Genomic DNA, 21381 nt, shown 5'->3' with positions numbered 1-21381 from the left:
CTTTATGATATCACCAATCTCTTCTGGTAATATTTCTTATGACTCTTTTGTCAATTCCCCACCTGCCCTGCAATTCTCTTCATCACCAACGTACCTCAGGGTTGAGAGGCTCCACCACATCTTTGACTCTTGACACTAAACTTTGTACATTGTCAAAATTCAATATTTTTAATGAGTGGACCTGTCCCCTTCACTCTATCCCCATTGTTGCTGCCTTAATTCAGGTGTTCATCAACCATAACTTAGACTACCATAACTACAGTCAATCCCCATTGCTTGCATATTCCATGCTTGCTCATTTGTCTACTCACTAAAATGCATTTGTAACCCAAAGATCAATATTTGCCATGCTTTCACAGTTATTCCTGGACATGAGCAGAAAGATGGTAAAAAATTTGTCACCCAATAGGCCCATTTTTAGCTGTGGTTGGACAAGGTAATGTTCTGCCTTCTTGTTTTATCTCTCATACTGAAAAAAAGTTCCTTTCCAGGTCTACTTAATGCTAGTGCCACATATCTTGCATGTGTGTGTGTATGTTTGGTGGTTCCACTGTTTAAAATGGCCCCAAGCATAGTGCCAAAGTGCTGCCTGGTGTTCCTAAGTACAAGAAGGCTATGATGTGCCTTATAGTGAAAATGCATATGTTTAGTAGGCTATCCCATCTAGGCTTGTGTATGTACACACTACCATGTTTGCACAACAGTGGAATCACCTAACACTTTTGTCAGAATGTATCTCTGTCATTAAGCAATACATGATTGCACTTGTATTTTTACCACTTATTTTATGCTCTTTTGCTTTTTCTGTATAGTCACACATTCGGTTTCCTCTTCTTGGAATGTTCTCTCTTCTTCCCTGTCCTTCGGCTAGTTAATGCCTACTTATTGCCCTAATTGCCGTTATTGCCTACTATTGCCCTTATTGACGCAAATGTAGTTTTCTCTGTGGAACCTTCACTGACCCCAGTGTATGGTCTGAATACCCTTTCTCTGTGCCCTGGGAATACCTTTAACATCGCATATACTCTGATGCTTGATTTTCCTTGTCTTTCTCTCTCACTATACTAAAAAATCTTTCAGAGTAGGAATCATGTCTTTGTTTTTTTCCTGTTAGTACCAAGGACAGTGCCTGGCATATTGAGTACCTTGTAAAAGCTAAATATATATTTATACTGTGAATCCAGAATGAACGAATGAATGAGCAGTTTAATAAAATCTGCCTGCTTCAAATATTTGAAATGTTTTCAGGCTAAACATCCGAAGTTTATATACTCTTTCTCAAAGGGCATGTTATCCAGACCTTTCTTCATGTCTTGTCACCAAGACCCATTCCAATTATTAAAAAGTTAATTTTAAATCATTATATATCTGGAACACTGTGAGCCATATATGAGATATGATATTAAGAGTGCAGAGTATAATTGTCTTTTATTTCCTTTGATTAGTACACAATACATAGAAATGAATGAATGAATATTCATGAAGCCTTAAGATTTTTCCCTTGCTTTTTTTTTGCCTACATATCACTCTGCTAACTCTATTTAGTTGCTGTTAATTAAAATCCTTATGTCTTATATACATATATATAGGTATATATACCTGAAAGCCACAATGACCCTATTTTTGATTTTATACCTGAAATTTATCAAAATTATTTTAGTATAATCATTTATTTATTTAGAAATTCTCCTGACCATATTATCAGCTTGTCCGAATTTACACATGTATTTCATGATGGAGATCATGCAGTCTAGTGGAGGAGCATAGGTTTAGAGCAGGGTAACTTCAATTCAAATCCCATCTCCACTTCTTGATAGCTGAAAACCTTGGCAAATCACTTAACTTGTCTGAGTCTCATGTTTCTCATCTGTAATTTGGAGATATCATATTTTTATAGGGCTTTTACAAGTGTTGGAGATAACACTCACAAAGAGGTTAGCCCAGTGTGTGACATGCAGAAGACTTAGAAAAATGACAATAATTTTATAAATGGATAACATGAGAGATTTTTAAAATGCCCTCCTGGAATCTAGATAATGCTAAAGCATCAGCCTAAACTTCAGCTGCTAAGCACATAAAAAAAAAACTAAATGAGTTTTGGCCGGGTGTGGTGGCTCACTCCTGTAATCCAGCACTTTGGGAGGCCAACTCGGGTGGAGTCAGGAGTTAGACACCAGTTTGGTCAACATGGCGTTTGTGTTTGGCTAATCCAAAAATTAGCTGGGCATGGCGGTACACACCTGTAATCCCAGCTACTTGGGAGGCTGAGACAGGAGAATCACTTGAACCTGAGAGATGGAGGTTGCAGACAGCCAAGATCGCACCACTGCACTCCACCCTGGGCGATGCAGTGAGACTCTGTCTCAACAAATAAATAAATAAATAAATAAATAAACAAACAAACTAACTAAATGAGTTTAGCCCTCGGCCTGTGTGATCTTAATTGAAACTTGCCCCTGATCCGCTTCTGCTACTTCATGTTACAAAGATCTCTTTTAGCACAAAAATTGTAGGTTAAGATAATTCACTGCTCTGGTCTAATTGATTATTATTTATTATCCCCACAAATAGTCCAGAGAAACATGAGGACTTCCCCCCACATTATTAACACATGAGAATAGCCAGGGGTGGGGCATATGTACGAAATGATTCTTGGTTCTCAGGAATTACTGATAAATACTCTATCCACTCTGTTTCCAATCTGGCATTAGCATCCGTTTGCTTATTTTAGCATTTTCTGCTAGCACTCACCCAGACTCTTGCCTTTCCATCACTCAAGTTGGCTGCTTGCTTTGCAGTTCCCTTTTTCAACTCCTATCCCAACTTTGATTTTTGTTGATTTTTAAAAAAATTCTTATAGATTTGGCAAGTATAAGTGTAGATTTCTTACATGCATATATTTCATAGTGGTGAAGTCTGGGCTTTTCGTGTAACCATCACCCAAGTAGTGGACATTGTACCTGTTAGGTGATTTCTCATCCTTCATCCTCCTCCCACCCTCCTACCTTTCCAAGTCTCTAATATCTATTATTCCACCACATGGCCATATGTACACATGATTTAGCTCCTGCTTATAAGTGAGAACAACTTTGCCTTTAGCAAACAGATGCACACAACCTTGGAGCAGGTACAAATTTGATCTTCTATTTTCTCCTCTACCTCTTCTTTTCTTTCACTTCTTTAAATCATCATAAATCTCACCACTCCCCTCACCTCCTCATGTTCCAAACAACATCCAAGTGTCATTTTGGTGTGCTCTGGTCTCAGTGAGTCCTTGCCGATTCCCCAAAATGGCTATGTACTTTCAAAAGAGCTTTTTAATAATATTCTCTATCACTTTTCTGAGGATTGTTGTTGGGGGCAGTATTCTGTTGTTTTTGTAGTATACCATTTTCCACTTGTAGAAAATTAGGACATTTACCTATTTCCAGTCTTCTGCCATCACATCTCTTCTCCCTAAATACCCAACGACTACTTCTGCCAGTGTTTCTGAGATCACACCTGTGCAGCCCTCAGTCCCCCGGGAATAATTTTTCTAATCTGGGGACTTGAATTTATTCAAAACACCCAGGAGCTCTCTCATCATCTCTTCACCTAATTTGAGCTTTATCTCGCTCTTAACCATGTTTATTCTACTCTTTTCTGTTTGAAGATCATTTTTCCTTGATAGAGAAAATAGAAGCAAATTAGGAGATGAGTAGTTCATCTTTCTTTGTGTAATTTGTTAGCATAATAAGATGGAAAAATCAAATACTGAATCTGTTTTTCCTTGTTCTTTTTTCATTCTAAGATAGCTTTAATAGTTTTTTCCCTGGTTTTTGGCCTTTTTGCATACCTAAGCTTATCCTAAGCTTATTCAGTTTTGATCAAATTTTCTAGCTTTATTTTTTTATTCTGTTTTCATTCTTGGTTATATATCACTCTCTATCTTTACATGTGTTCTTTTTAAACATAAACCCAACAAAACTCCCCAGCAGCCTAAGTAGTTTCCTTCAATCCCTCCCTCCCTTTTGTCATATGTTTATATAATTAAAAATTGAATTTGAGACCTTCATATTTGAGAGTGCCCACATCCTCAGCAACTTGAGCCATGGAGCTGATTTATTCGTGGTGGGGCCTTCATCCTGAGCTGAAACTGCCACTGGAACAAATCTAGTAAGCTGGTGTGGCAGGACTGCTGGAAGTCTATTGAGCGAGGGACTAAGGAGCTTTACGGCATCAAATGTTACCTATAAGGAGATGAAGGCAGGAATGTCAGCTTGGCCCAAAGGTGAAAACACTCTGTTCAGGAAAGGAGAATGAGCCTGAATAAGTGTAGGGTGGTGGCTATCACTTGAATTGATTCCTGTCCTTTGTCTAGCGTGCTCTCTCTCTTTCTCTGTGTTTGTGTGTGTGTGTGTGTGCGTGAGAGAGAGAGAGAGAGAAAGACAGAGACAGAGTTCTTAGCTGAGGCTATCAGATATATAGATAAACTTGCCTCAAACTCCCAATTCCATGATGTGAGAACATCCAAACCCAAATCTTCTTTGATTTCCACAAATTCTTAGAATTGGGCCATTTCTGAACACTCCAAGAAGTGTGGGTGTATGTGTGTGTGTGCATGCATAAGTGTGTTTGGGTGGGATGGATTGCCCAGTCTGAAGTCTTCAGCAAGCAGCTTAGAGGCCAGATCCAGGGAAAATATGAGTTATTATCATTAATGTGATACCTTTGAATTAGCAGCACGGTGAATCAGGTTGAGAGGGATCATCTGTTTTTTTCTTTGACCCTGTCAAAAGTTTTCAAGGATAAAGACTCATTATAAACATGCACACACACATCACTGGTAAATAGGCAAGTATAGCACATAGTAGGTGCTTAATAAATATTATTGAATTAGTAAAAAAATTCAATTGGTAGACATAAATATAAATAATATGCCACATTATTTGGTTGCCATGAGTTCTAAATGACATAATTATTTTCTCCTAAATTCCCTGTGATGCCCAACTGATCAAATAGTTTTCCCTTGTGTTCAGAATTAATTTCAGAGATGCAGCTCCCTCCGTCACTACCTCCTGCTTCTGTGAAATGACACTGTCAGCAGGCAAGTCAAGAATTTATCAGACATTCCACTTTTAGCAGAGTGATTTTCCTAGCAGCTCCCTTGATAATTGAAGTTTCTCAATGCCACTACATTTAATCTCCTTCCAGTTATGTCATGTGGGTTAGAATTACATTCAGAATCACATAAATAAATATAACATATTAGAATTAGAGAGATTTTTGTTTGTTCCTGTTTTTCTTTTCATCCTATTATGTTCAAAACATCTTTATATCATTGTATTTTGTATGAAACCATACAAAACCCTACAAAGTTTCTGTTCCGAAGAAATGTGCCATTCTCTATCTTGTGTGTTTCTGCCATGTCCTCAGCCAGGAAGAAAAATTTGTATGGGAAGAAATGGATTATCCTCAAGATCTTTTATTGGTTCTTCTTAACTTACCCAAGTCCAAGGATTCATATAAATGGAATTTGTCTTTTCCCACAGCGTATTATATTATCCCTCCTCACCTGCCTGAAAAACTTAAGACCCATCAGAACGTAAGCTTTCCTTGGCAAAGTCTCTCTTGTACTGCTTTTGGACTAGTACTCATCCTTGTACATCTTTCTAATACAAGACATTTCACACTATTTTGTGACACCCTTGCATCAGACAATAGTAGCATGAAAACAATTCAGCCTTTTCTCTACTTCTGGTTGCTAAAGAGATTATTGGCCTGGCCAGATCTTTTTCTTCCCTTATTGCTAAGAATTTTTTTCTGGTAGATTTGATACTGAGGAGATAATCGTCTTCTTTTTTTTTTGTTTTGTTTTGGTTTTGAGACGGAGTCTTGCTCTGTCGCCAGGCTGGAGTGCAGTGGCGTGATCTCCGCTCACTGCAACCTCTGCCTCCCGGATTCAAGCGATTCTTCTGGCTCAGCCTCCCGAGTAGCTGGGACTATAGGCGTGTGCCACCACTTCCAGCTAATTTTTGTATTTTTAGTAGATATGGGCTTTCACCATGTTGGGCCGGATGGTCTCGATCTCTTGACCTTTTGATCTGCGTGCCTCAGCCTCCCAAAGTGCTTGGATTACAGCGTGAGCCACTGCGCCTGGCCAGGGATAAATTTTTTGAAGCAAAAATTTAGTGAGGGTTATAGAGTGGAAGGAAGGAGAGAAAAATGTTCAAGGAGTTTGAGGAAAAGGCAAGAACAGCTGCAGTAAGAGAGAAAAGGATGAGAAAGGGATTTTTTAAAGAAGGGTTATACTTCATTTCCTAGACCTTGAGATACACAAGTCGACTCACTTCACGTGTGTATTTTTCATTATGCTTCTGTAACTACTCTGAGACTGGACCACATGCAATTATGATTTTCATAGGGTTACATTTTGTTTATTTCTCCCTCTGATCTCTTCTGTAAGTTCCTCAGGCAGGAAAAATGCTGTTAATTTCTGTATCTTCAGTTCTTAGCTCATAGTAGGTATTTAATACATACTTGTAGGACTAAAGACTAGAAGTGTTTTTTATAACAAATGGGGAAGTCATGAGTTTCCCAAAACTGTAGAGCTCTGCCCTTTACCAAGCCTGAAGTGTTTGAACTTTTAATGCCATCAACACTTCATTTGAAATTTCTCCTTGCCTAATGCCATTTAATTGCTGCTAATTTTAGTAGAAAATAAATCAAGGGATTTTCTAATACGATTTAACACTATGCATGCATGCCATAAGAAACAATTACAGTAGGAGATTTAGGGAGAGATATATGAGATTGTCTGATCTTGGGCCAGTTAAATCTAATTGTTAAACATATCTGCTACATGACATCCTGCTCTCTCGCTCTCCAAGAAGTAGCTCTGTTATGTGACTGGGCTCTTCAGTCAAGTCAGTAGAGGCCTTAGGCACTAAAAAGTTTAAAGTGACCCTTTCCACAGAAACATAGTTCAAAATTTTTTTAAAGGACTAAACTGAAAAACAAAAGGAAGCAAAGTTCTGCTTTTTTCCGTTATGTATATTTGAATTTATAAAAAACTATCAGGTATAAATATCTTTTTAAAATGTATTTTCTCTTTCTTTTCTTTTCTTTCTTTCTTCCTTTCTTTCTTTTCCTTCTTTCCTTCCTTCCTTCCTTCCTTCTTTTTCTTTCTTGCTGTTTCTTCTTTCTTTCTTTCTTTTTCTTTTTTCTTTCCTTTTCTTTCTTGCCTGCTTGCTTTTTCTTTCTTCCTCCTTCCCTCCCTCCTTTTTCTTTCTTTCTTTCTTTCTTTCTTTCTTTCTTTCTTTCTTTCTTTCTTTCTTTCTTTCTTTCTTTCTTTCTTTCTTTCTTTCTTTCTTTCTTTCTTTCTTTCTTTCTTCTTTCTCTCTCTCTTTCTTTCTTTTCTTTTTCTTTCTTTCTTTCTTCTTTCTTTTTTTCTCTCCGTTTTTCTTTCTTTCTCTCCTCTCTCTCTTTCTTTCTTTCTTTCACAGCCCAGAGGTTATTTATTTATTACCCTATTATGCCGTGAGTCCATAGGGAATAGGTTCCAGCAGGCTAGGCTCCTTTCCACTGCTCTCAAAGTGTGCTTCTCTAGGTGGAGCTGGCTGGTACTTCACTTGAACCCAGGTACCTTTCTCTTTGGCATCCTTCTTTTTCTTACCATTTTCTTCACGCATTTCAGGAGGCTATCCCAGGTCTTAGAGTGCTTAGTGTGCTCAATACTCAATACACATATTAATTCCCTTGGCAAGAATCTTGCCCTTAGCTTGTTTGTTTATAGCAATGCCAATGGCATGCTCGGTAACGTTGTAGACTCTTCCAGTTTTGCCATGGAAACACTTGCAGGACATTCCTTTTTAAACAGTATCCGTTCCCTTGATGTCTGTAATATCACCTTTCTTATCGATTCCTATGCATGTGGCCAAAGAAACAGCTCTATGTTTTTAAAAGGCCTAGAGAACACACGTCGGGTGCCTCTCTTCTTTCCCTCTGTGTTTGTCATTTTGGCGAATTACTGGAGGAGGATGGTTCTGGCCAAGGTGTATTTTTTAATTTGATTTTTTACATTAATTTCTGCTAGTGCCCTTTAAACATGCACTTTTTCAGAATTAAAGGTGGCAAAATGTTGGTTATAAAACTAACACTCCAGCATCCTCTTATTAGTGAAGAAATGATGAAAGTTTGTAATGATGAGAAACGCATTTGAGAGATTTAAACACTGTTTCAGGTGAGGAATTTTTGAAATCTAAAGAACCCAAGGCAGGCTTTTATAAAATGCCACCAAGTCTGTTATAAGAAAAATAATCCAGGCTTTTAGAATCTCATTCTAATGTTCTTCTGACCATACTCGATATTTCAATATAATTATAATTTTTAGGGCAAAAATGTAATAAAAGCCTTCTATTGCCTTCTTTGGTTTCCTCTTTTATGTATTAAAAGGAGAAAATATTAATCACTCAAGTATTTATTGAATCTTTACTATTTATTGAGAATTATATGAGGTGCCATGAGAGATTCAAAAAAGAAACAAAGAAATATAAAGCATAGTTCCTGCCAGCTAAGAATTTATAGTGTTGTTGCTATTGGTTAATGAAAACCTGTAACTGTTTAAAGGCTAGAAATGATAACAATTATGCTAATGGTCATTAATTATAGTAATCACAATGCAATTTCTCATTTGTATAGCACTTTAGAGTTTACAAAAACATAATCTCATTAATCCTCATAGCCACATGTAAGCTTCTGTTTCTTCCATTTGTATAGTAGAAACGTCTGTTTCTTATTTATACAGTAGAGCCGATATAAGATAAATATTTTTTTAAATGAGAATGCTTGTAATAAATTAAACTTGGAAAATCTTATAGCAATTTAACATTGAAAAGTTGTACAAGAAGGGTGAATATCAGCAAATACGGCAATATTAAGATGATAGAGCACCCAATCAGAAGGAGAAACTCTTTATTTTTTGAAACAATTTTATCATAGTGATGACATACAATAAATTGCACATATTCAAGTGTGTGATTCGATGAGTTTTCAGATATAGGAATGCCCATGTAACCATCACCATAATCAAGATAATAGGTGTACAATCATTGCCAAAATTTTCCCCCTGCCTCTATAGTTTTCTTCTCCTGCCCCTTCCCACCCTGTCCCCATTTTCTAGGCAATCATTGATGTGTTTTCTCTCATGACAGATTAGCCTTCATTTCCTGTAATTGTATTTAAATTCAACCACACATTATGTGTCCTTTCACTCAATTATTTTGAGATTCATTCACGTCATATCAATAGTTCATTCCTTTTTATTGCTGAGTAGTGTTTCATAGGATGAATATACCAGTTTGTTTATCCATTCACCTGTTGATGAATATTTAGCTTTTTTCCAGACTTTGACTATTACAAATAAAACTGCTATGAACATTTGTGTATTAGTCTTTATATGGACATATGCTTTTATTTCTCTTGGGTAAATATCTAGAAATAAAATGGAATGGCTGGATTAACTTTTTAAGACACCGCCCAACTGTTTTCCAAAGGGATTATGCCATTTTACATTTTCACCATTATAAGAATTACAATTCCTCCATATTCTCTCCAATACTTGGTATAGTCAGTCTTTTTAATTTTAGCCATTGTAACGGGTATATAATAGTACCTCATTGTGACTTTAGTTTATATTTCTTTAAGAACTAATCATACATTCTTTCTACTGCTTATTTGCCATCTGTATATCTTCTTTGGTGAAATGCAAGTTTAAATATTTTGTCTATCTTTACTTTTACTGTTATTATTGATATATCAATTCTGAATACAAGTTCTTTTTCAGATGTATATTTAGCAAATATTTTCACCCAGTCTCTGCCTTGTCTTTTCATTCTGTTAACAGCATTTTTTAATGGATAAAAGTTTTAAATTTTGATGTAGTCCAATTTACCATTTTGGTTTTCTTATGGATTGTGCTTTTGGTGTCGCATCTAAGAAATATTTGCCTAATCTCAGATCACAAATGTTTTCTCCTATATTTCCTTCTTGTCATTTTATAGGTTCCAATTTTATATTTTGGTCAATAATCTGCTCTGAGATAATTTTTGAATATGGTGCAGAAATTCTCACTTTAATCTCAGATAAATTTTCAGATTCGACTGTGAAACAGTATGCCAAGAAGTGTTGCAAAAACTGTTTTGTTAGAATCATTTTCAGTTGGAAAAAGCATTAAGGAACTTACTAAGGAAATAGCCCTGCATATGCAGAAGATGGTACCAACTGCAAGTGCTATTTGTCTATTTTCTGATACTTGGCATAATTTTCTGAAATAATATTGATGATATCAAGGAAACTAAAATTCAAAAAACTCATGAGTTGATGAGTTTCACATAATTTAAGGCTACTAGACAATCTTTTCATGCATGATCCAACTTCTACTTGCTTATCCCCTTGAAAATACAAAGCAGCACAATTTTCTCCCCAATCCACTAGAAAATTCCATATATTTCCTTTAAGTAACGTATTGCTTTGAGTTTTTTCATGTGTGTGACACTCTGATGTCTGGAATGATATTTTAGAGTAGTCATTGACTTCATGTACTGCATTTTTCAAGGAGAATATTCTCTTGAATACTGGCCTTTATATTGGGTTTTAGCTGGGAGATAGTATCTTCTCAAAAACTGTAACTTACTATCATATCCATTGTTCCACATAGATTTATTCCTTGTAGTTTAATCTTTGTAATTAAATGTCTAACTAGGTGCAAGATAGGCTACCAGAGTTCTATTTAGAATAATGACTAATGTCGTCTTATTCAAAATTGAGGTCATGACCCTAGGAAGTCCTAGAGTGGTTTTTTGGGAAAAAATTTCCAAAAGTATCTCAGAAACCCCAGTTCTGTAGAGCACTTAGCTAGCTTGCATGCAGCCATCAAGGTTATATGCAATTAAGGAAAAGGTGACCTCTCCTATCTCTAGAGCCTTTCCCTGTCTTTTGTTGTTGTCTGACTTGCACATACCTTAAGATGCATATATGGATCTTGGAATTGAAACATTCATTCCTATCCTGACTAATGCTGGTACCTGCAAAATAAACTGTATGCTTTTCATGTAGGAAAGATAACATGAAAGGAAGTGCAGATTTCAAGGGAAACAGAGAAAAAAAAAACTTCAGAGTAAATTTTTATGTATAAAAATTACATAGGTACATCTAGGATTACCAAATTTGCATCAATTAATAATTTGTTCAGCTGAATTAATTTGTCAAGTTAACTAGCGGTCTTCCTCATAAGTACAGTCATCCCCTCTCCATTACACTCCTGTACTTTCCTCCCTCCAGAGATAGTGTAAAAGCAGAAAGAGCACCTTAGCTCTTCATTATTTGTTTTTACCTGTCTTCAGGGTACTTTAGATAGAGACGGCTAGATGCTACCTGGTGTCTATCCTCCCTTTCTTAGTAACAGAGCTCAAGTGTTTCAAGGAGGACAAGGTATCCAGCTAGTGGACTACATTTTCCAACTTCTTTATGGCTAAATGCAGGTTCACAGTGAAATTCTGGCTAATGAGATGCAAGCAGAATTGTTTTGTGTGATTTCTAAGTGAAGAGTTTACTCATTATCTGCTTTTCTACTTCTCTTATATGAGAGGGCAATAAACCAATTTAAATAACTACCATTTGGGGGGTTTCTGTAATGTGCAGCTGAACCTAATTCTAACTGAACAATATGGCATTATTATAAGCAAATTATAAGAAAAGGTGATAAAAGGGCAAAGCCAGCATCTCAGCATTTCTTGGGAAATAATTTACAATCTTCTTCTCTAGGCAGGGACTTCTTAGGCAGGGACTGAAAGACTCAAAATCTGAAGTTGTTGTTGAATCTCATTTTGAGCCTTTCAGTCCCTGCCTAGAGACAACCAGGAGGAAGTATTGTTCTAGGGAGTGTTTGTGTAACTATTTTAGAAAAATCACATTTAAAAAAATCAAATTAGTGCATACTCATTATAGAAAATGTAAGAAACTCAAAAATAGATATAAGAAGAAATGGAAGTGTAGAAAATAACCCATGTTTCAAATATCTAAAGATAACTATATGTAATATTTTGATACTAACTGGGGTCTTTTTCTCTGCTAAGTTTCTATAACATATAAATAAATCTACTTATATGCACATATGATTTTGTACCTTGCTTTTTTCCTCCTAAAATGTGATAAAAACTTATTTTAATGGCTTTATTATATTTTATTGAATAGGTTATAGCATTATCTACCTAATCATTCACGCGCAGTTGGATATTTTGTGGGTTTACCTGATGATATGATGCACTTATAGAAAGGTTTAGGTGTATAACCCTGTTGAAGTTGTGACCACACAGTTTAGTCCCAGAGCTGTGCACATTTAAAGGGGCAGAGTATTAACAGAAAAATATAATTGGAAAAGAGTTCTGTTATTTATTCTTGTCTCAAAGCATTGCTTCTCAAACTTGAGTGTGCACAGGCTTGTGAAAATCCTGATTGCTGTCCCCTACTCCCTCACCAGATATTCTGATTCAGTAGCCCTCCGGTGGAGCCTGGGAATTTGCATTTCTGACACATGGCCGGTTGATGCTGATGCTTTAAGAATCACAGTCTTAAAAACACATTAAAAAGGCTAATTCATCTTATTCCTCATACTTTCATATCTCTCTCCTTCCTAATTCTCAAATCCTAAAGTCTCCAGACTTCCTTTTGCTAATATCCCCCCAAAATTCTCAGTACTCCCCATCTCTGCTTTATCTAAAAGTCACATGGCTGTTACTCTCTGCCAGTCTCTTTGTCCCTCTCCACTTTCCTGCCAACCTTTAGTTCTTGACTTTTCTTGACACGCTCAGATTCTGCCTAACATTAGCATTCTGGCCAAAATAGACTCATCTCAGAGTTTGGGGACAGGGATTGAGTTGTGACTGACAAAACTCTTTTTACAAAAGAGGGGAATCTAAGAACTCTCCAATATTTAAATTTCATTTTATCACAAGGACTGAAGGCTGTTTCATTAGACTAGAGTCCTGGAATCCTAATTTCTGAGTCAAGAGATGTGAGCTGCTTAAATCTGGATCTATATTGACAGATTAAGAACACAGATGTTAAAGCCTGACACATATGACTTCCCATCCCACTTTTGCCAACTGCTCATTATGTGAATTTGGAAAAAAACCCACTGAGCCTCAGTTTCCTCATATGTAAAGTGTTTAAAAATTCTAGCATTAAACTAATAGGGTGGTTTTGAGGATTACATGTAACAATGAAGGTAATGTTTAGCAAATTTCCTAGCACTTGGTAAGAGTTCCATTGATGTTATTATTGTTGTTATTGCAAAATAACTTCTGAAGGTTCATTCCAGATTCATACTCCCATCAGCAGTGTAGCACAGTGGTAACTGGGAAGCTCTTAGTATCTAACTGCCACCCACAATGTTTCCTCTCTAGGTTGGGGTGTCTCCCTAATTAACTAAGAAAGTCTGCCTACTAGAACTTGAAGGGAACAATAGAATTAATGATGCACAACATAGGAGACTTACTGAGGCTTATCTATATTCTGACTTTGAGTTGGTGCAAAATGAAGTCAAATTGAATGGGTAATTTCCTATCCTCTAAGCTAAAATGTCTTTCTAATTAATTTTGCCATCCTTCTGGTAAGAAGAGTCTTAGTAGTTTTCAGCAATAGCTCAGACCATAGTAAAAGTGGGTGCTGTGTGGTTATCAGCCTGTGATAAAAGCCTGTCATGCTTTCTGTGTTTCTCATTCAAACGACTGCAATTCTATTAATTGCATCATTCTTTCCTTGTAGCTTTTGTTTTTCAACGATTCACTTATTATGATTGACTAAGTAATTAAAACTGAGTTTTACTTTCAAATTTCCTGTTGCTTTTATATGATATCAGGAAGTAAATTTCTAGTGCCTTGATTTATGTTTATCAAATATTTTCATAATAAGAACTACTTCATGGTTGTAATAAACCTGAAGTCTCGGAACCTATGAAAATAAACTTTCTAACTCTGGGAGAAATGCACCATAAACCTCAAAATATATTCAAAAATCTACTTATTGGTAAAATCAGAACAACTTTAAAATCACAAACAGTAATTTGTTTCAGGAATGGCAAGTGAGGCTTCCATTGCGTACATTAAACTCTATTATTCAAGAGAAACATAAAGTAAATCTTGTGTGAGCTGAGTCGATTTTTGTCTTACCACAAAAAAAGGCAGTTGGATAAAGAAGATGACCTTTGTTAAAAGGGAAAAAATCTTCAATACCCGGTGTTCACTGCCAGTGGGTGTTCTCGTGTTGGCTCTTAAAAGAAGCAGGAATCCTATTGTCATGTCTTCTAGCTTTAATGATGAAATTTACTTTCAAGTTTGTGTTTAGTCTCAGGCTATAAAAGTTCAGTACCTCCCCAGCACTTGATTCTGGGTCATGTCTTTGGGACCCTCAACATACTCTGGGACAAAATAAGTGGCTACAGATAAGAAAAAAAAGCTCTAAGCTTCAGCATGAAGTGCTGAAACTGGTACAAGAGCTAGGCTGTTAATAGCAACCAAATTGATTTTGAACTTCGGGAGATTTGCCTTCCCCGTGACTCTCAAGGCCTGGCTCTGACTTACATTAAAGCTCTTTCTATTTAAATAGACAGAGGCTGTACTGTATGAAAGGAGAAGAGAGAGATATAAGCCATGAATTACAAAAGGACAAATATGTATGCAAAAGCAATTAGGGGCTTTGAGGGAAGAGTATACTTAATAAACCATCCCTAGATAGTAAGTCTACATTATTCTTGAGAATTTTAGCAAGACATCCGAGTTAGGTTGACCAGGCTTATTAGTAGTGGAAAATAAATGAATACTCTTAGTTTGACAAAACATTCATGACTCCAGATAACTATATTTCAGGAAGAAGAATGAATTGTATAACTTGCAAAATTTTGCCCACTAAGGATATAAATGTTCTAGGAGCCCTGAACAACTGAAAAGTCATTCATAAGACTTTTAGGATATCAATTGTGGCGTTTCATCAGAAAAATATTGGTGAACCCAGTTTAACATTCTGCATCCTCCTGTCTCAGACCTTCTTTTTTGCCTTTGGCAAATCATGGAATTAACATAATACCAATTGATTTAACTATTTTGTGAGGCTTCAGAATATATTAATTCTTTCATTTATTCATTTACACGAATGGTATAATGGCATTTCATTATCATTCAAAATCTCTGCCTTCAAGAAGTCTCCACTTCGTTGAATATGAGGCCAAATTTTTCTAGCTCATTCACCTCAGCGGTCCCTTAAATGGTCAGTAATGCTCTTAGTTCACCTCCCAACATGGAGATCAGGAATTGACACTCAGGCTAGTTTCCATAGCATAAACACAGTTTTTGACTAGGCATTCAATTCTTTCATTCTGAAGTCCATCTTGCTGAGAGGAAAGAGGCCCTTCCTGTCACTCTATCTCTACCTCCACCTCTAGTGCTCCTTCCTTTGATAGGTAGAGAGTTTAGATTCTTGTACTAGTTGTCACAAGAATTTAGAAAATGAAAGTTGACCTCTCTTTAGAAAATGATTGGAAATCTCTGTTCTAGATACTACCTATTCTACCTCCTCCCCACTCTTGCTTTTTTTTTTTTTTAACTTTGGTTAATATGCTATATATAATAAGGAGAGATTACACCTGTTCAATCTCCAACAATAAAAATAATTTTAAATTTATTAGGTGAAGACAGATTTAAAAAAAAGCTCCTTAAAATCCTAACAAGTATAATTTGTATAAGAAGTGAAAAGCACTTTTTGAATAAAGCAATGGAGTAATTCTTAAATGTATAATAATAGTAATTCTTAAATGGATACTTAAGAATACAGTAATTCTTAAATGGATAATAACAATTGGATATTAATGACATGATATAGCATCGTGTCTGAAACTAGAAAATAACATCAGGTATTGTGATTTCAAGATTTGGTGATGGCAGCAAAATAAGACTTTTAATGCTCTAGGAGTTGTATGAATAAACCACAATTTGGACAGTCTTTGGTATTTAGTTCAGCTTCAGTGTGAGCATAAGTTTTCTACTACAGGTTGGAACATAAGCAGTTGGTAAAACATGACTGATAAGACTGTTCATCAGATTTTGAATTTTTGGCAACAAATGTATTGTTTTAAATTTAAGTAAGTAATGAAAATATATGCGTATTGCAAAAAAATTCACAGAAATACTTGGACTAAAAACGAAAGAACTCCATCACTTCTGTCCCAAATCACCTCTTTCTCTCTCTACTCCCATTTCTCACTTTCCTTCCCAAGGAGCAATTGCTACTAACAGTGTGGAGTTTATCCTTTTTATGGAATTTATATATGTGTGTGAGTGCTTGTGTGTGTGCATGTGTGTGTACATACACACATGCGTATAAGTTGTTTTTCTCAGATTATATTACTCTGCAATTTGATTTTTTTCACCAATATGTCTAGGAGATTGCTAAATGTTCAGAATTTATACATCTCCATTCTTTCTAACTGACACATTATATTTCCAATTCTGTGAATATACTGTATTCTATAATCTACTTAATCATTCCTCTTAATATAAATACTTGTGTGGTTTGTTGGTTTTCACTATTATAAGCCATGTTGAAGTGAATATCTTTGCACATTCATATCTGAGCACATATATATGTATTTTTGTAAGATAAATTTTAAAGTAGAATAATTCAATTTTAAAAATACAACAAAAAATCTACCCAAAATACTAACCAATTTACCTATACCGTATGAGTAGTGTCTATATCTATCTTTGTCAACACTAGATAGTATAACTTTTAAAATTTCTGACACTCTGGCGATATATGTGTATGTGCATGTATTTGTTTACTTGAATTTCCCTGATTATTAATAATGATTTGTTTTTGTCATTATATAAATACATTACTTTGTTATTATACACATACATATGCTATGACTTGCTTATATCTGTCCTTTTCTCATATTTCTACTGTACTGCCTTTTTATTATTGCTTGTGAATTTTAACCCCTTGTTGGTTATATAATTTTATGATGTTTGCCTAGTCTGTTATTTCTCTTTTTCCTTGAATTATGGTGTTGGAGCATATAAACATTTAACATTTTTATGTACCCAAACCTGTGGTTAATTTCATTGCTTCTGAATTTGGGTCTTGCTTTATTAAACCTTCACCATACCAAGATTATAATAATATCTCCTCCACATTCTTCTAATATTTTCATTATTTATTATTTAGTTGTTTAATCCATTTCCATTTTTTGTGTATTTTAAGTAGGTGTCTAACAACTTTTTATACAAATTTTCAGTTTCCAAACACTATGTACTGTTTATTGCCTAATTTCTCCTGATTGCGAATGCAGCCATTTCTAAATGTCTCCGTATGTGTATCTCTTTCTGGTCTCTCTATTCTATCCCATAGGTATGAGTTTGTCTCTTTGCTCAAATTACACTACTTAAATGCCTATATTTAAAATTTTGCATTGGTATACAATAAGGCAAATGCCCAGTATTATTTTTTCTTACAATTTTCTTGGCTATTCTTTTACATTGTCTCTTTTTTTGTGTGAATTTTTGGATCAATTTGTCCTAAACTGTAACAAATCCTGTTATATATTTTGCATTCTTTATTAATCAATGTTTGTAGTGGTCACAGAGCTTTACCCTTTTTAAATCAACATTAAAATTGTTCTTTAAAAAATCAATTTATACTTTCAAAGAACTTAAAATATAGTTGAAGAAAATAATTTCTAGAAACTCTTTATGAACTGTCTCCTTATAAGGTCAAGAAAAATATTATCACTTGACTCAAGATAACTTAAAATAAGAGCATCTCATATACCCCATAAATATGTACACCTACAATGTACCCACAAATATTAAAATAAACTGTTTTTTTAAAAGATCACTTAAAATAGTAGAAACATTTTTGGTAGAACTGATTCCTGAAAGCACAGCAGAATCATCTTCACATAGTTCCTCCCTTCTGGGGAGTTTTAAATATCTGGAGAAATGACATCACTGATGTAGCTTCCCAAATATTTATGATGTATCAAGTCTGTGAGAACATCTAAATGAATGATTCATTTCATAATGAATAGATTGTGTGTTTGATCACTGATCTTTTTCTTAAAGTTGTTGAATAGGAAGACTATATAGGAAGTCTTCCTACATGAAGCTGTGAATAACTATGGTCATAATGCTTCAACATTCTGCCAAAGTTTGGCACATAAAAAGATTCCTTACTCTGCACTTGAAAAGGCAATGGAAAGGGAGAAAATTCCAAGATGACTTGTTCCATCATGTCACACATTTTAAATCCATCAAGCATTCAGAAAATAACTACAATTATTCCATTCCCCAAGGGTCCTTATAGAGCCTAATATCTACATACTATGTCCCCAAACCAACCATACACATGCATACATATTTTTAAAATAGACAAAGATTTACAGATGCACATATACATATATACATATATTAACACACACATATATATGCTTCGCCACATGCATATGGATACATTGGAAAGAGAAGAGCAAACAAACAAAACAAACAAGCAAAAACAAGGCAAAAAGATAAAAATGCATGCAGAAAAAATTGTGGGGGAACCATGGGTGCACAGTGAAAGAAAGCATAGAAGAGAACAGATACGCAGGGTAAAGGTGGGGAATGAAAGCAAAAAAACTGTAACGGTGGTAACATTTAACACAAAATGCAGCCACATCAGCAAGTATTTTATATGACCTAGATTTTCTTGACCTTCTCACCTTTCAAAATTAAAAGCAGATATAAGATTTGAGAAGGGCCTTGTGTTTTTCTAAAATTGCATCTGAGATGAGCTTATTAAGATTATGAAACTTCCTCATTTGACTAAGAATGAATTCACATGTTTGCTCTAAATGGGTACAATATACCACCCAAATATAAAACAAAATTGTTTAGAACATTGTTCTATGCATATATGCTGGGATAAAAATACATATTTCTTAAGGAGGGAACATAATGCACAGCATCTAATGTCAGAGAATCATATCTAAATTTTCTTACTTTCAAATGATTTTTTTGATTAAAAAAAAAAGAAATGCTTTTATCAAGGTTGCCTGCAGTGCAGAAAAGGGCACTTAGTTGGGAAATATTGATATTACTTGAATAATAGGCTTTTACACATTTAGCTCACTATTTATCTACATGATAGAACTTCATTTTGGATACCTGAGAGTAGAGTTCATTTCTGAGTTAATGCAGCCAGATCTATAGACAGCCATTCTGGAGGACACCGAGCTTCTGGGATAGCACGCTGTGGGAAATATTCCCCCAATGCACTCATGAAAGGTTAAGTATCATACAAGTGAGCACATCCAAATTAAGGGGCAGCCTTTGGCTAAATGCCAACTTTAATCTTCCTAAAAATAATTTCTATCGATATGGCAACTTGCATCCAAAGTTAATAAGGTAGTGAATGATCATCATTCCATTCATGATTCTTTTTGCTTTTTTCCCAACAAAAGGAAAGAGATCGGTTGGTTGCATTTATTACAATGTTTCAGGAATTAACTACCGTAGAAAATCCTTGGTGGTTTTCCTCCCACCCCCCATTTACCATCTCTCAGAAATGTGGAGTGACCCTAATATGCTATTTGCCAATGCATGGGGCATACAGATTTACTTCAGTACTCTTCATTCGTCATTTGGGGATTGCTAGAGTCTTCTCAGATCTTAACAGGATGGCAGGCTTTTGTGCACAGCCCCTGGTTAGTTGTGTGTGTGTGTGCATTTTAAATACATAACAAAAACATGCAAACGTGGCTCTGCTGGACAGAAATCTCCTACTCCTACTGCCTCTTAGCATGGTACGAAGAAAGAGTTTCTCTCAGGGTAGCATGAAGCATTTATCATCATTTTCCATCAGAAGAATATAAAGCAAATATAAAACTCAAGAATGCATTGTTTGCAGGGCACTCCCTGTCTCTGACAACTTCATTTTTCAGAATGCAATGCTGTACTGCTCTCCTTGCCCTCTGGGCTGAGCTGCAGTACTAGTAATTGTAGACTTCAAAAAAATGTAGGACGAGGGCTGCTGATAGAATAGAATGTGACCTCATCAGAAATCAGTGCCAGGAAACGGGTGGAGGGTGTTCTGGGGGAGATGGTTGTCATTCTCAAGCTCTATTTCATGGTAGGGTTGGGTGTGTAGGGGACCGAGTGAAATCTCTTTTCATCTTCTGGCCTAGCTCAGCTGTTTCAGAGATCAATGTGGTTAACAGTAATTTTACAAAAGATCTTACTAGTTATTAATCATTACTTAGCTCAACAAATATTAATTTTGTTCTACTACATTAGTCATTAAAAAGTCAATAGTCTTGGTATTCAGAGTTGTCATGGTCTTGTGTGGTTCGTGTGCCTGCCTGAATACTTTTATATAAAATTAGAAGAGGGAGATGCAGTAACTATTAGCAATTTCCCATCCTAACATAAAGGCTCCACACTTTGTTGTTTTAAAAGCCATTTCCCATATCATTTCATTAGATACTACAAACTGTCTGGTAAAAATGGCTCGAGGTAATGAAAAAAAATAAGAAAAGAATAAGAAAACAAGAAAAAAAGATAAAAGGCATTCATATAGGGAAGGAAAACATTAAAAAGTATTTGAAGATGACATGATTGTCTATGTGGAAAATCTGAAAATATCAACAAAAAATCCAGGAACTAATAAGCAATTATATTAAGGTTGCAGGATATAAAGCTAATATACAAAGTCAACTGCTTTCCTATATACTAGCAATAAGCAAGTAAACTTTGAAATTAAAAGCATATTATAATTTACACTGGCACCCATAAAACCGAAACACTTAGGTGTAAATCTAACAAAATATGTGCAAGATCTATATAAGGAAAACTAGAAAACTCTGATGAAAGGTTTAAGAAGAGCTAAACAAATAGAGAGATACTCTATGGTCATGGACTGGAAAACTCAACATTTTCAAGATGTCAGTTTTTCCCAAACTTATCTATAGATTCAACACAGTCTCAATCAAAATTCCTGCAAATTATTTTGTGGATATCAACAAAATGATTCTAAAGTTTATGTAGAAAGGCAAAAGACCCATAATAGTCAACACAATATTGAAAGAGAAGAACAGTCAGAGAACTAACACTACCTGACATCAAAGCTACTAAATAGGTACACTAATCCAGACAGTGTGGTATTGTCCAAAGAATAGACAAATAAATCAATTGAACAGAATAGAAAACTCAGAAATAGTCCTACATGAACATAGTCAACCGATCTTCTACAAAGGAGCAAACACAATACAGTGGAGCCAAGATAGTATTTTCAGCAAATGCTGAAAAAGAAAAAAAA

This window comes from Hylobates moloch, unplaced genomic scaffold (genome assembly GCF_009828535.3).
Source record: "Hylobates moloch isolate HMO894 unplaced genomic scaffold, HMol_V3 SCAFFOLD_8, whole genome shotgun sequence".
In the NCBI taxonomy this organism is placed as follows: domain Eukaryota; kingdom Metazoa; phylum Chordata; class Mammalia; order Primates; family Hylobatidae; genus Hylobates; species Hylobates moloch.
The sequence above is the reverse complement of the archived record's forward strand: the minus strand, read 5'-3'. Positions refer to the sequence as shown.